Source organism: Trachypithecus francoisi, unplaced genomic scaffold, assembly GCF_009764315.1.
Source record: "Trachypithecus francoisi isolate TF-2019V2 unplaced genomic scaffold, Tfra_2.0 Lachesis_group15, whole genome shotgun sequence".
Lineage (NCBI taxonomy): Eukaryota > Metazoa > Chordata > Mammalia > Primates > Cercopithecidae > Trachypithecus > Trachypithecus francoisi.
The window spans coordinates 61,407,786-61,419,808 of record NW_022681460.1 but is presented as its reverse complement, the minus strand read 5'-3'; positions in this window follow the sequence as shown (position 1 = coordinate 61,419,808).

Genomic DNA, 12,023 nt, shown 5'->3' with positions numbered 1-12,023 from the left:
AAAGAGGGAGAGTCTCAAAATGCACTGCTTTCTAACTCTCACCTTCACTGTGAAAGACAATGCCAACCATCTCTCCAGCTGGCTCTCCCAGTAATGTTTTCCCAGATGTGAAATTCTCATCAATGAACTGTGGAAGTGTGTTAGATCCCCTTACATTTTTGTATTTATTTATTTTTTTTGAAAAATTTAAGATGCACAACTTGTAAGTAAGATGACATGAGTACTTTCCATTTTATTTCTACTGGACTTCAATAATAGTGATCCTGCCAGAACAAATCCAGTTCACATTATAATTTAATTGAATATAACTCAGCTAGCTTGGTGTTCTTAATATTGCTCTACCAACACAGAGCTTAGTCTGTGAGTACCCTAAAGGGAATTCCAGAAATTCACAGTTCTGCTGAAGGACACAGGATATCTCTTTCACTGACTCCTACCTTCTGTTGGAAAATTCTTACTCTGCCACAGTATTCTGTGATCTTTCTGGGTTCTGCTTCTTTGAGGCCATTGCCAACTGATATGTGGCTTTACTCTCTGACTTGGGTTTAATTTTTAGTTTCTCCCTGAAGGGTGCCTAAAAAATGATCTTCAGATCAATCCTCATAGATTCAATGCCAGCTTAATCCATCACTGAACCCAATCTGGGTTAGACATCCAGCCTCTGACATGATCTTCAAGAAATTGAAGACTTTGTGTTTGCATAATAATTTCTACATATCTTACATCAGAGAAAAGGAACTGGTGTTATCAAGTACTTCTTGTACATCAGATGCTTTAGAGAGAAACTTTTATGTAATCCTTGCATTACTCTGAGAGTCAATAATGTCCATTATTTTGTCAAAAGGATACAGGCTTAGAAAAATTATTGGACCCAAGACCGACCACTGTTTATAAATTATAGCAACTGCAATTAGATTTAAGCTGTAGAACTACAGAACCAATGCTCCTACTGTCCAAATATGATATAAACTTTGAGAAAAGACAGTTCTGAGAAGAAAGTTTGTTTTCCAGTGCCTTCAGTCTTGCAATGCTGCCTCTTTCCTTTCTTTACAGCACCTAATTTTTGTTGTTACTGAACACACTTTGACATCTGCTTCTGGAAGATCTAATAACATAATTTAAATATAAGCCAAGAAATACTAATGCAATGCCTGGCCTTTTCCAAGAGCTTTTAAATTATAATGAGTTAACTACATCCTCAATAAAAGGAGCATGTACAAATTCTAAATTTAGGCATTTTATTCTTAGAGTAGGAGATATTTTCTTAGTGGAAAAACAGTATTCTTGAAATTGAATCATAGAGGCATATCATGCACTCTAGGTTTGATAAAGTAGTGCTGACCCTATCCAAAAATAACTGTGCCATCGTTGATGAGTATCCGTTATAGCATGGCTAGGTGTTCTATGCGTTCAAATTCACACAATATCAAGAAGTCTGTCTCAAATCCATTTTAGTAAGTTAAGTAATTATGTAATTAACTAAACTGAATTCACAAAATATTCCCTGAAGCAAAAGTTCATATTCAATTCATATAAAATGTATTTTTCTCAGAATGAGTATTACCAATGCCTCCATTATAAGCTTGATAGAGTCTCCTTATTGTTAATACAGTCTAGCCTCTAACATTTACAAATTTGATGTAATATCTTGAGTTTAACACTGATTTCTTTTTCTCAAAATTCTCATTTAATCAGCTCTACATACATTTAAGAAAATATGATTCTATCTTAGATAGACCTTTTCCTCAGCCTGTGTTGATATTGATCTTAGCATCAGGGAGCCAGGCTTCTATATTCCAGAAAGGTTTTTTTTTTTTTTTTTTTTTTAGCAAAATTGTTTATGTAAAATAGATACAGAACAAGATACTGAATTTTAAAATTCTAAATTTATCTTGCTAAGTTAAAAATAGAATAGCAATTGATAATGATATTATTTATTATTGTCTATAATATTATATTTTAAAAAGGTATGTAATACAATTTTCAGGTTAAACTAGAAACATTGATAATTCTAATCTCAAAAGATATCATTCCAAAATAAAATTATTGTTTTCAGTGTGACCAGTTAAGATTATCATTCCTGGCTTGATGATAAAACTTCTGAAAGATGGTTCTTTTATTTTTATTATACTTTAAGTTCTGGGGTACATGTGCAGAACACGCAGGTTTGTTGCATAGGTATGCACGTGCTGTGGTGGTTTGCTGTACTCATCAACCCATCATCTACACTAGGTATTTCTCCTAATGCTATCCCTCCTCTATCCCCCCACCCCCAATAGGCCCTGGTGTATGATGTTCCTCTCCCTGTATCCATGTATTCTTATTGTTCAACTCCCACTTATGAGTGAGAACATGTCGTGTTTGGTTTTCTGTTCTTCTGTTAGTTTGCTGAGAATGATGGTTTCTAGCTTCATCCATGTCCCTGGCAAAGGACATGAACTTATCCTTTTTTTATGGCTGCATAGTATTCCATGGTGTACATGTGCCACATTTTCTTTATCCAGTCTATCATTGATGGGCATTTGGGTTGGTTCCATGTCTTTGCTATTGTGAACAGTGCTGCAATAAACACAGGTGTGCATGTGTCTTTATAGTAGAATAATTTATAATCCTTTGAATTATATACCCAGTAATAGAATTGCTGGGTCAAATAGCATTTCTGGTTCTAGATCCTTAAGGAATTGCCACACTGTCTTCCACAATGGATGAACTAATTTACACTCCCACCAACAGTGTAAAAGCATTCCTATTTCTCCACATCTTCTCCACCATCTATTGTTTCCTGATTTTTTAATGATCGCCATTCTAACTGGCATGAAATGGTATCTCATTGTGATTTTGATTTGCAGTTCTCTAATGACCAGTGATGATGCGCTCTTTGGCCACTTAAGTGTCTTCTTTTGAAAAGTGTCTGTTCATATCTTTAGCCACTTTTTGATTTTTTTTCTTTTAAATTTGTTTAAATTTTTTGTAGATTCTGGATATGAACCCTTTGTCAGATGGATAGATTGCAACAATTTTCTCCCATTCTGTAGGTTGCCTGTTTACTCTGAAGATAGTTTTTTTTTTTTTTTCCTGTGCAGAAGCTCTTTCATTTAATTAGATCCCATTCCCATTTGTCAATTTTGGCTTTTTTTTTTGCCAATGCTTTCAGTGTTTTCATCATGAAGTCTTTGCTTATGTCTATGTCCTGAATGGAACTGCTTAGGTTTTCTTTTAGGGTTTTTATGGTTTTAGGTCTTACAGTTAAGTCTTTAATCCATCTTGAGTTAATTTTTGTATAAGGTGTAAGAAAGGGGTCCAGTTTCAGTTTTCTGTGTATGGCTAACCAGTTTTCCCAACACCATTTATTAAATAGGGAATGCTTTCCCCATTGCTTGTTTTGGTCAGGTTTGTCAAAGATCAGATGGTTGTAGATGTGTGGTGTTATTTCTGAGGCCTCTGTTCTATTCCACTGGTTTATATATCCGCTTCGGTACCAGTACCATGCTCTTTTGGTGACTGTAGCCTTGTAGCATAGTTTGAAGTCAGGTAGCGTGATGTCTCCAACTTTGTTCTTTTTGCTTAGGATTGTCTTGGCTATGTGGGCTCTTTTTTGGTTCCATATGAAATTTACAGTAGTTTTTTTTTTCCAATTCTGTGAAGAAAGTCAATGGTAGCTGAATGGAAAAATGGTTCTTAAAATAAATACCATATTCATCATTTTTATCCTACCTCTCCTATTTTTATTACAATCTCTATTCTAATTGGCATTAATTTTCTCAATTCAGCCATAAATTGCCACATTATTTGTCCTCTGTGTTAAGTCTTGTGTAAAAAGACTGTTTTCTATTTCTTTCACAAAACCCAAAATCAATAAAACTGAAACCTAACACCTCTTACAAAGTATGACATAAACTGCAAAAACCATTGTTATTCACATTACTCACTATGATGCTATTTCTTCATGAATCAAAGTCCTTTGCCTAGTGGCTCTATAGTTCCTTGTCATGCTGACACATGACTGGTCCATGAGCTTGCTTCGGCAATTAACGTTAGCACATATGATGACAGCAGAGACTTGAATCTGACTTGTGCATTTCTGCCTTCTCTTCTGGACCCCTGCCACTATCACAAGAATGTGCTCAGCTAGCCTCCTAGAGTACTATGAGAGATGTGTGGAAGAGCGCTCAATTGCACAGCAAAGGCCGTCTTAAAACAGCATGCCCCCAGCATACCAAACCACCTATCTGCAGATGCATGAGAGAACCCAGCCAGTCTCAGTCAGTCCTGGCTCAGATGAGCAGAGCAAGTCTGCTAACCCATAAAGTTATGAGAAATAATACACATCGGCCATTGTAAACAACTAATTTTTCACGTGGTTTGTTATGCAGCATTACTGAAGGGATATATAATTGATACATTTACTCTGTTTTTTTCATTGCTTTTAAGAAAAAGGAATTGCTTCATAATTATTATTAAGTTTCCACATAATTTATGCCAATACTCTTGACCTTGGTTATTTGGGATAGGTATAAAGTATTTTTTAGGTATGTACATTGTTTTTTCTAAGATCTAATATCATTGAACACTTACTAGACGGTAGCAAGTACAGTGTAAACATAACTTTTATATGCACTGGGAAACCGATAAATCTGTGTGACTCACTTTATTGCAATTTTCACTTTATTGCAATGGTCTAGAACCAAACGTGCAATATCTCTGAGGTTTTACTAAATTCTGAAATGGCACGGTGGGAATGGCAAAGTCTTAATAAGCTACTATTCTCTTAGAGCAATTTGTTTTTAAGTGTTAAATTATCTAAATAATTATTCATTTCCTAAGCATCACTATTATTTACAGTTTTATTTGAAAAGGTCTAAGACAATTTATTATGGTCCTAATTTTTTGTGATATTAAATGGGTAACCAGTGTATTTCTATGACAAGACTTTCTGCATGCCTTTAGGATTACAGCTTCAGATAGTCTACAGTTCAGATAGTCTACAGTTAAAACAGTTTACAGTTCTGATAGATAGAAATAGAAGTCTGTAGTGTTTTACTTTTGTTTTTTCATTTGTGGAAAAGATTTAAAGCTCCAGGAGAACTTTTCACTATTAAATATTTTACGAAAGAAAAGAAAGAGAAAAAAAGAATATCTCATGGACTGTCAAGAATGCACAAATAGATTGTAGTTATAAGATTGATGTGTCATTTTGTATATTTCCCCAGATCCTGGTAGTGGAGTGACTTAAAGAGTGTAATATTATCATAAAGGGACAGTGAACAAAAACAAAGAGAAACAACAAATAAGAAAACTCTCCTTCATCTTTTTCTCTGAACAGACTGCCTAATTATAATGTATGAACACCATCAGAAATGTTTAAAGAAATGCTGGAAGCACTAACAGTTTTTCAGAAATTGCAGAGAAATACTCATCACTAGCCATTAAATTCTATTCAATATTTTGTTTTGTTTTGCTTTGAAGAATCAGTTCAACAGAGCAAAGAAATCCGAAACCATTGTGAACTCAGCCCAAAGTAATCTTTACTGTTCTGCTTGTTCTTAACATAGTGAACTGAGGCAAATTAAGTACATGACTGGGAAAGAAAACTTGCAACATGTTACAAACATAAGACTCATGTGATTTCAAATCATCAAGAAAACACAGCTCAGTGGACATATGATGAAAATAGGTAATTCAAAAGAAAAGAAAATATAAATGGCTAATCTGTATGTGTAAGCATTCGGTCTAATAGCAGTCAGACAAATTTAAAAGAAAAATATTTTACCCATTTAAGAAACCACACAATTTATCTTTGAGAGTATTGAAGAGGCTTCAGGAAACAGATCCTGCCGTCAATGTAATTGGGCAAAGCCACTTTGGAAGGCAACATAAAAATTCATTACAATTAAAGTGAGCACACTTTATGATTTCAAAGTTCCTTCTTCTCCACTAGAAAAAGCTTTCCACGTTTCCACAGGAAGGAAAATCAACACCCAAATATATATGGGTGTTGATTTTGGTCATGTAATGTAGTAATACATAATAAAATAATTTGGATGCCTGTCGCTGGAGAAATGACAAAAATTGTTAATGTTCATATTATGGTATTATAGTCACAAGAGAAAAACGGAAGCACATTTCTTATGTACCAAAATAGAAAAGATAAATAACATGTACTGTTGGGTGAACAAGCAGATTTTGTACTTCGATAGCTGATAATACAATAGTCAGATATATCCAGCAAAAGGCAATTGTGTACGGAACATTTAGAAATGTTGGATGAATTACTATAAACATGTTTAAATGCAAAACAGGGTTCCAAAGAAAGTAAATAAATTCCGCAGAGCAAAAGCAAAACAAAACAAATTAGAAACAAGCAAAGCAAACAAAATAAAACACATGCAACCAGAGTGGTAAACTTATACAAAAAATGCAGTTTCATGATGGCATTTTTGGATATGTATAAGCAAAAGGCTTGCATTGCGTAGTTTTTATTTTTATTTTTTTGCTTTTTAAATTTTTTTTTTTTTTTTTTTTTTTTTTGAGGCTGAGTCTTGCTCTGTCGCCCAGGCTGGAGTGCAGTGGCCAGATCTCAGCTCACGGCAAGCTCCGCCTCCCGGGTTCCCGCCATTCTCCTGCCTCAGCCTCCCGAGTAGCTGGGACTACAGGCGCCCGCCACCTCGCCCGGCTAGTTTTTTGTATTTTTAGTAGAGACGGGGTTTCACTGTGTTCGCCAGAATGGTCTCGATCTCCTGACCTTGTGATCCGCCCGTCTCGGCCTCCCAAAGTGCTGGGATTACAGGCTTGAGCCACCGCGCCCGGCCGCTTTTTAAACTTTTTGACATGCTTATTAGCTTTATTTTATTTTATTTTTTGAATGGGGTATTCATCCCCTTAAGTACTTATCCTTTGTATTACAAGCAATCCAATTATACTCCTTTAGTTATTTAAAAATGTACAAATAAGTTATTTTGACTATATGTCATCCTGCTGTGCTATCAAATAGTAGGTCTTATTCATTATTTCTAATCATTTTTTGTACCCATTATCCATTCCCTCTCCCTCCCCAACCCCCAACTACCATTCCCAGCCTCCGGTAACCATTCTTCTACTCTCTATGTTCATTAGTTCAGTTGTTTTAATTTTTAGATCCCACAAGTAAGTGAGACAAAGTGATGTTTGTCTTTCTGTGCTTGGCTTATTTCACTTAACATAATGATCTCTGGTTTCATCCATGTTGTTGCAAATGACAGGATCTCATTCTTTTTTTATGGATGAACACTACTCCATTATGTATATGTACCACGTTTTCTTTATTCATTCATAAGTTGATGGACACTTAGGTTGCTTCCAGTGCTTACCTACTGTGAACATTGCTACAATGAACATAGGCATGCAGATAGTTCTTTGATATACCGCTTTCCTTCCTTTTGGGTACATACCCAGCAATGACATTGCAGGATCATATGGTAGCTCCAAATGGTTCTCCACATTGGTTGTACTAATTTACATTTCCACCAACAGTATACAAGGGTTTCGTTTTTTCCACATCCTCGCCAGAATTTGTTATTGCTTGTCTTTTGGATATAAGCCATTCTGAGGTGAGATGACGTTTCATTGTAGCTTTGATTTGCATTTCTCCGATAATCTAGTGATGTTCAGAACCTTTTCATATGCCCTTTGGCCATTTGCATGCCTTCTTTTGAGAAATGTCTATTCAGATATTTGCCCATTTAAAAAATCAGATTATTAGACTTTTTCCTATAGAGTTGTCTGAGCTCCTTATTTATTCCAGTTATCAATCGCTTATCAGATGGGTAATTTGTCAATATTTTCTCCCATTCTGTTAGTTGACTCTTCAATTTATTGATAGTTTCTTTTGCTGTGCAGAAGCTTTTTAACTTGATGTGATCCTATTTATCCATTTTTGCTTTGGCTGCCTGTACTTATGGGGATATTGCTCAGGAAATGTTTGCCCAGAGCAATGTCCTGGAGGCTGGAGTGCATTGGTGCGATCTCAGCTCACTGCAACCTTCGCCTCCCGGGTTCAAGCGATTCTCCTGCCTCAGCCTCCCGAGTAGCTGGGACTACAGGTGTGCGCCACAAAAATTACAAATGCTAATTTTTGTATTTTTAGTAGAGACAGATTTTCACCATGTTGGCCAGGATGGTCTTGATGTCTTGACCTCATGATTTGCTTACCTCAGCCTCCCAAAGTGTTGGGATTACAGGCGTAAGCCACCGTGCCCTGCCAATATTTTCTTATAATAGGTTCATAGTGTGAGGACTTAGATTTAAGTCTGTAATTCATTTTGATTTGATTGTTGTATTTGGTGAGAGATAGGGGTCTATTTTCATTCTTCTGCATGTGGATATCCAGTTTTCACAGCACCAATTATTGAAGAGATTGTCTTTTCACCAGTGTGGATTTATTTCACCAGTGTGGATTCACCAGTGTGGATTTTCACCAGTGTGGATTTTTCTTTTCACCAGTGTGGATTCACCAGTGTGGATTTATTTCTGGATTCTCTATTCCGTTCCATTGATCTATGTGTCTATTTTTATGCCATTTTATGTCTATTTTGAAGTTTTCATTATAGAGAACTTTCACTTCTTTGGTTAAGTTAATTCCTGGGTGTGTAATTTTATGTGTGGCTATTCACACCTTTTTATTCCTGTTTCAGATTGTTCACTGTTGGCAAATAAAAATTTTACTAATTTTTGTATGTTGATTTTGTATCATGCAAATTTGCTGAATTAGTTTATCAGTTCTAATAGTTTTAATGTGTGGGTTATTTAGTTTTTTTCAAATATAAGATCATATCATCTGCAAACAAAGATAATTTGACTTTTTCCTTTGAAATTTGAATGAACTTTATTTATTTTCCTTTTCTGATGGCTCTAGCTAGGACTTCAGTTCTATGCTGAATAACAGTCATGACAGTGGGCCCCCTTGTTGTTTTTAAGATCTTAGAGAAAAGACTTTCAATATTTTTCCATTCGTATGCTAGCTATGGGTTTGTCGATATAGGTTTTTATTATGTTGAAGTATGTTTCTTCTGTACCCAGTTTTTAAAGAGCTTTTATCATGAAGGGATGTTGAATTTTATCAAATGTTTCTTCAGCATCAATTGAAATGATATATGATTTCTATCCTTCATTCTGTTGATTTGATTTATTACATTGATTGAATTGAATGTTGAACCATCCATGCATCCCAGGCATAAATCACTTCGTCATAATAAATGACTTTTCTAATGTGTTATTGAACTTGGTTTGCTAGTATTATGTTCAGGATTTTTGCATCAATATTCTTCAGAGATACTGGTCTGTAGTTTTCTTTCTTTGATGTGCATTTGTCTGGTTTTGATATCAAGGCAATACTGGCCTTGTAAAATGAGTTTGGAAGTTACCCCTCCTCATCTATTTTTTGGAATAGTTTGAGTAGTGTTGGTATTAGTTCTTCTTTAAATGTTTGATAGAATTCAGCAATTAAGCCATCAGGTCCCAGGCTTTTCTTTGCTGGGAGACTTATTATAGCTTCGATCTCATTACTTGTTATTTATATGTTCAAGTTTTGGGGTTTTTTTTCCTGGTTAAATCTTGGTAGGTTGTATGTGTCTAGGAATTTGTCTATTTTTTTTTCCTGGATTTTCCAATTTATTGTCATATAGTTGCCCATAGTAGCCATTAGTGATTATTTGAATTTCTGCAGTATCTGTTGTAATGTTTCCTTTTTTATTTCTGATTTTATTTATTTGTATCTTCTCTTTTTCTTAGTCTGGTTAAAGGTTTCTCAACTTTGTTTAACTTTTCTAAAAATCAACTTTGTTTCATTGATCTTTGTGTTGTTTTTTCTTTCAATTTCATTTATTTCTGCTCTCATTTTTATTACTTCTTTTCTTCTGCTATTTCTGGGATTGGTTTGCTCTTGCTTTTCCACTTCCTCAGGATGCATAATTACATTGTTTATTTGAAGTTTATTTGAAGTTTTTCTACTTTTTTGATGTAGGCACTTATAGCTATAAACTTCAACTTCCATCTGAACACTCTTTTTGCTGTATCCCATAGGTTTTGGCATATGTGTTTCCATTATCATTTGTTTCAAGAAATTTTTCAATTTTCATCTTAATTTCTTCATTGATCCATTAGTCATTTGGGAGCATATTATTTAATTTCCATATGTTTGTATAGTTTCCAAAAATTTCCCTGGTTATTAATTTCTGGTTTTATTCCATGTGGTCAGAGAAAATGCTTGATATTATTTCAATTCTTGGAATGATTTAAGACTTGTTTTGTCACCTATTACATGATCTATCCTTGAGAATGATCAATGTGCTAAGGAAAAGAGTATGTATTCTGCAGTTCTTGAAAAAAATGTGCTGTAAATATCTATTAGATCCATTTGGTCTTTAGTGCAGATTCAGTCCCTTATTTCTTTGTTGATTTTCTGTCTGGAATATCTGTCAAATGCTGAAAGCGGGGTGTGGAACTGTCCAGTTAAAACTGTATTGGAGCCTATCTCTCTGTTTAACTCTAATAATAGTTGCTTTATATATCTGGGTGCCCAAGTGTTGGGTGTACATATATTTAAAATTATGTACATGCAACATATGCCTGTTGCATATCCCCTTGCTGAATATACTTGTTTATCATTATATAGTGACCTTTATTATCTCTTCTGATAGGCTTTGCCTTGTAATTTTTTTTGTCTGATATAAATATAGCTACTCCTGCTCATTTTTGGTTTCCATTAGCATAGAATATCTTTTTTCCATTCTTTTAGTTTCAGTCTATGTGTGTCTTGATAGAAATGTGTTTCTTATAGGCAACAGATCAATGGGTCTTGTTTTTTTTATCCATTCAGCCTCTCTATATCTTTTGATTAGACAGTTTAGTCTGTTTACATTCAATGCTATCATTAATAAGTAAGGACTTACTCCTACCATTTTGTTATTTGTTTTCTGGTTGTTTTACCATCTTGTCTTCATTCTTTTTTTCCGACCTATCTTTCTTTTAGTGAAGGTGATTACCTGTGGTGATATGATTTAGTTTCTGGCTTTTTATTTTTTGTGTATCCATTGTATATTTTTTGGTTTGAGGTTACCATGAAGCTTGAAAATACTATCTTATAAATCATTATTTTAACCTGATAACTCAACATTGTTTGCATAAACAAACAAGCAAAAATAAAACTAATAAAAATGCTACACCTTAACTTCGTATTTTTTACTGAAATATTAAGCTTTAACTTTTTCTTGTTTCTATTCATATCTTATTGTACTGTCTATGTCTTGAAAAGTTGCAGATTTAATTTTTAATTCATTAATCTTTTATGTTTCTACTTAGGATAAGAGTAGTTTCAGTTACAGCGTTATAACATTCTGTGTTTTTCTGTGTACTTACTATTACCAGTGAGTTTTTAACTTTCAGGTGATTGCTTAGTGTGCATTAAAATCCTTTTCTTTCTGTTGAAGTACTCCCTTTAGCATTTCTGGTAGGACAGATCTGGTGTTGATGAAATCTCTCAACTTTTGTTTGTCTATGAATTTCTTCATTTCTCCTTCATGTTGGATGGTTATTTTCAATAAATACGCTATTCTAGGTTAAAAGTATTTTTCTTCCTTTAGCACTTAAATATGTCATGCCACTCTCTCCTGGCCCGTGAGGTTTCCACTGAAAAGTCTGCTGCCAGGCAGATTGGAGCTCCATTGAATGGTATTCATTTATTTTATCTTGCTGCTTTTAGGATCTTGTCTTTATTCTAGATCTTTGGGAGTTTGATTATTAAATGCCTTAAGGTAGTGTTCTTTGGGTTAAATCTGCTTGGTGTTCCATAATCTTCTTGTACTTGGAATTGATATCTTTCTCCAGGTTTGGGAAATTTTATCTTATTATCTCTTTAAGTAAACTTTCTACCCCATCTCTTTATCTCTATGTTAAGGCCAATAACTCCTAGATTTGTCCTTTTGAGGCTACTTTCTAGATCCTATAGGCATGTTTCATTGTTTTTTTGTTTTGTTTTGTTTTTTGTTTTT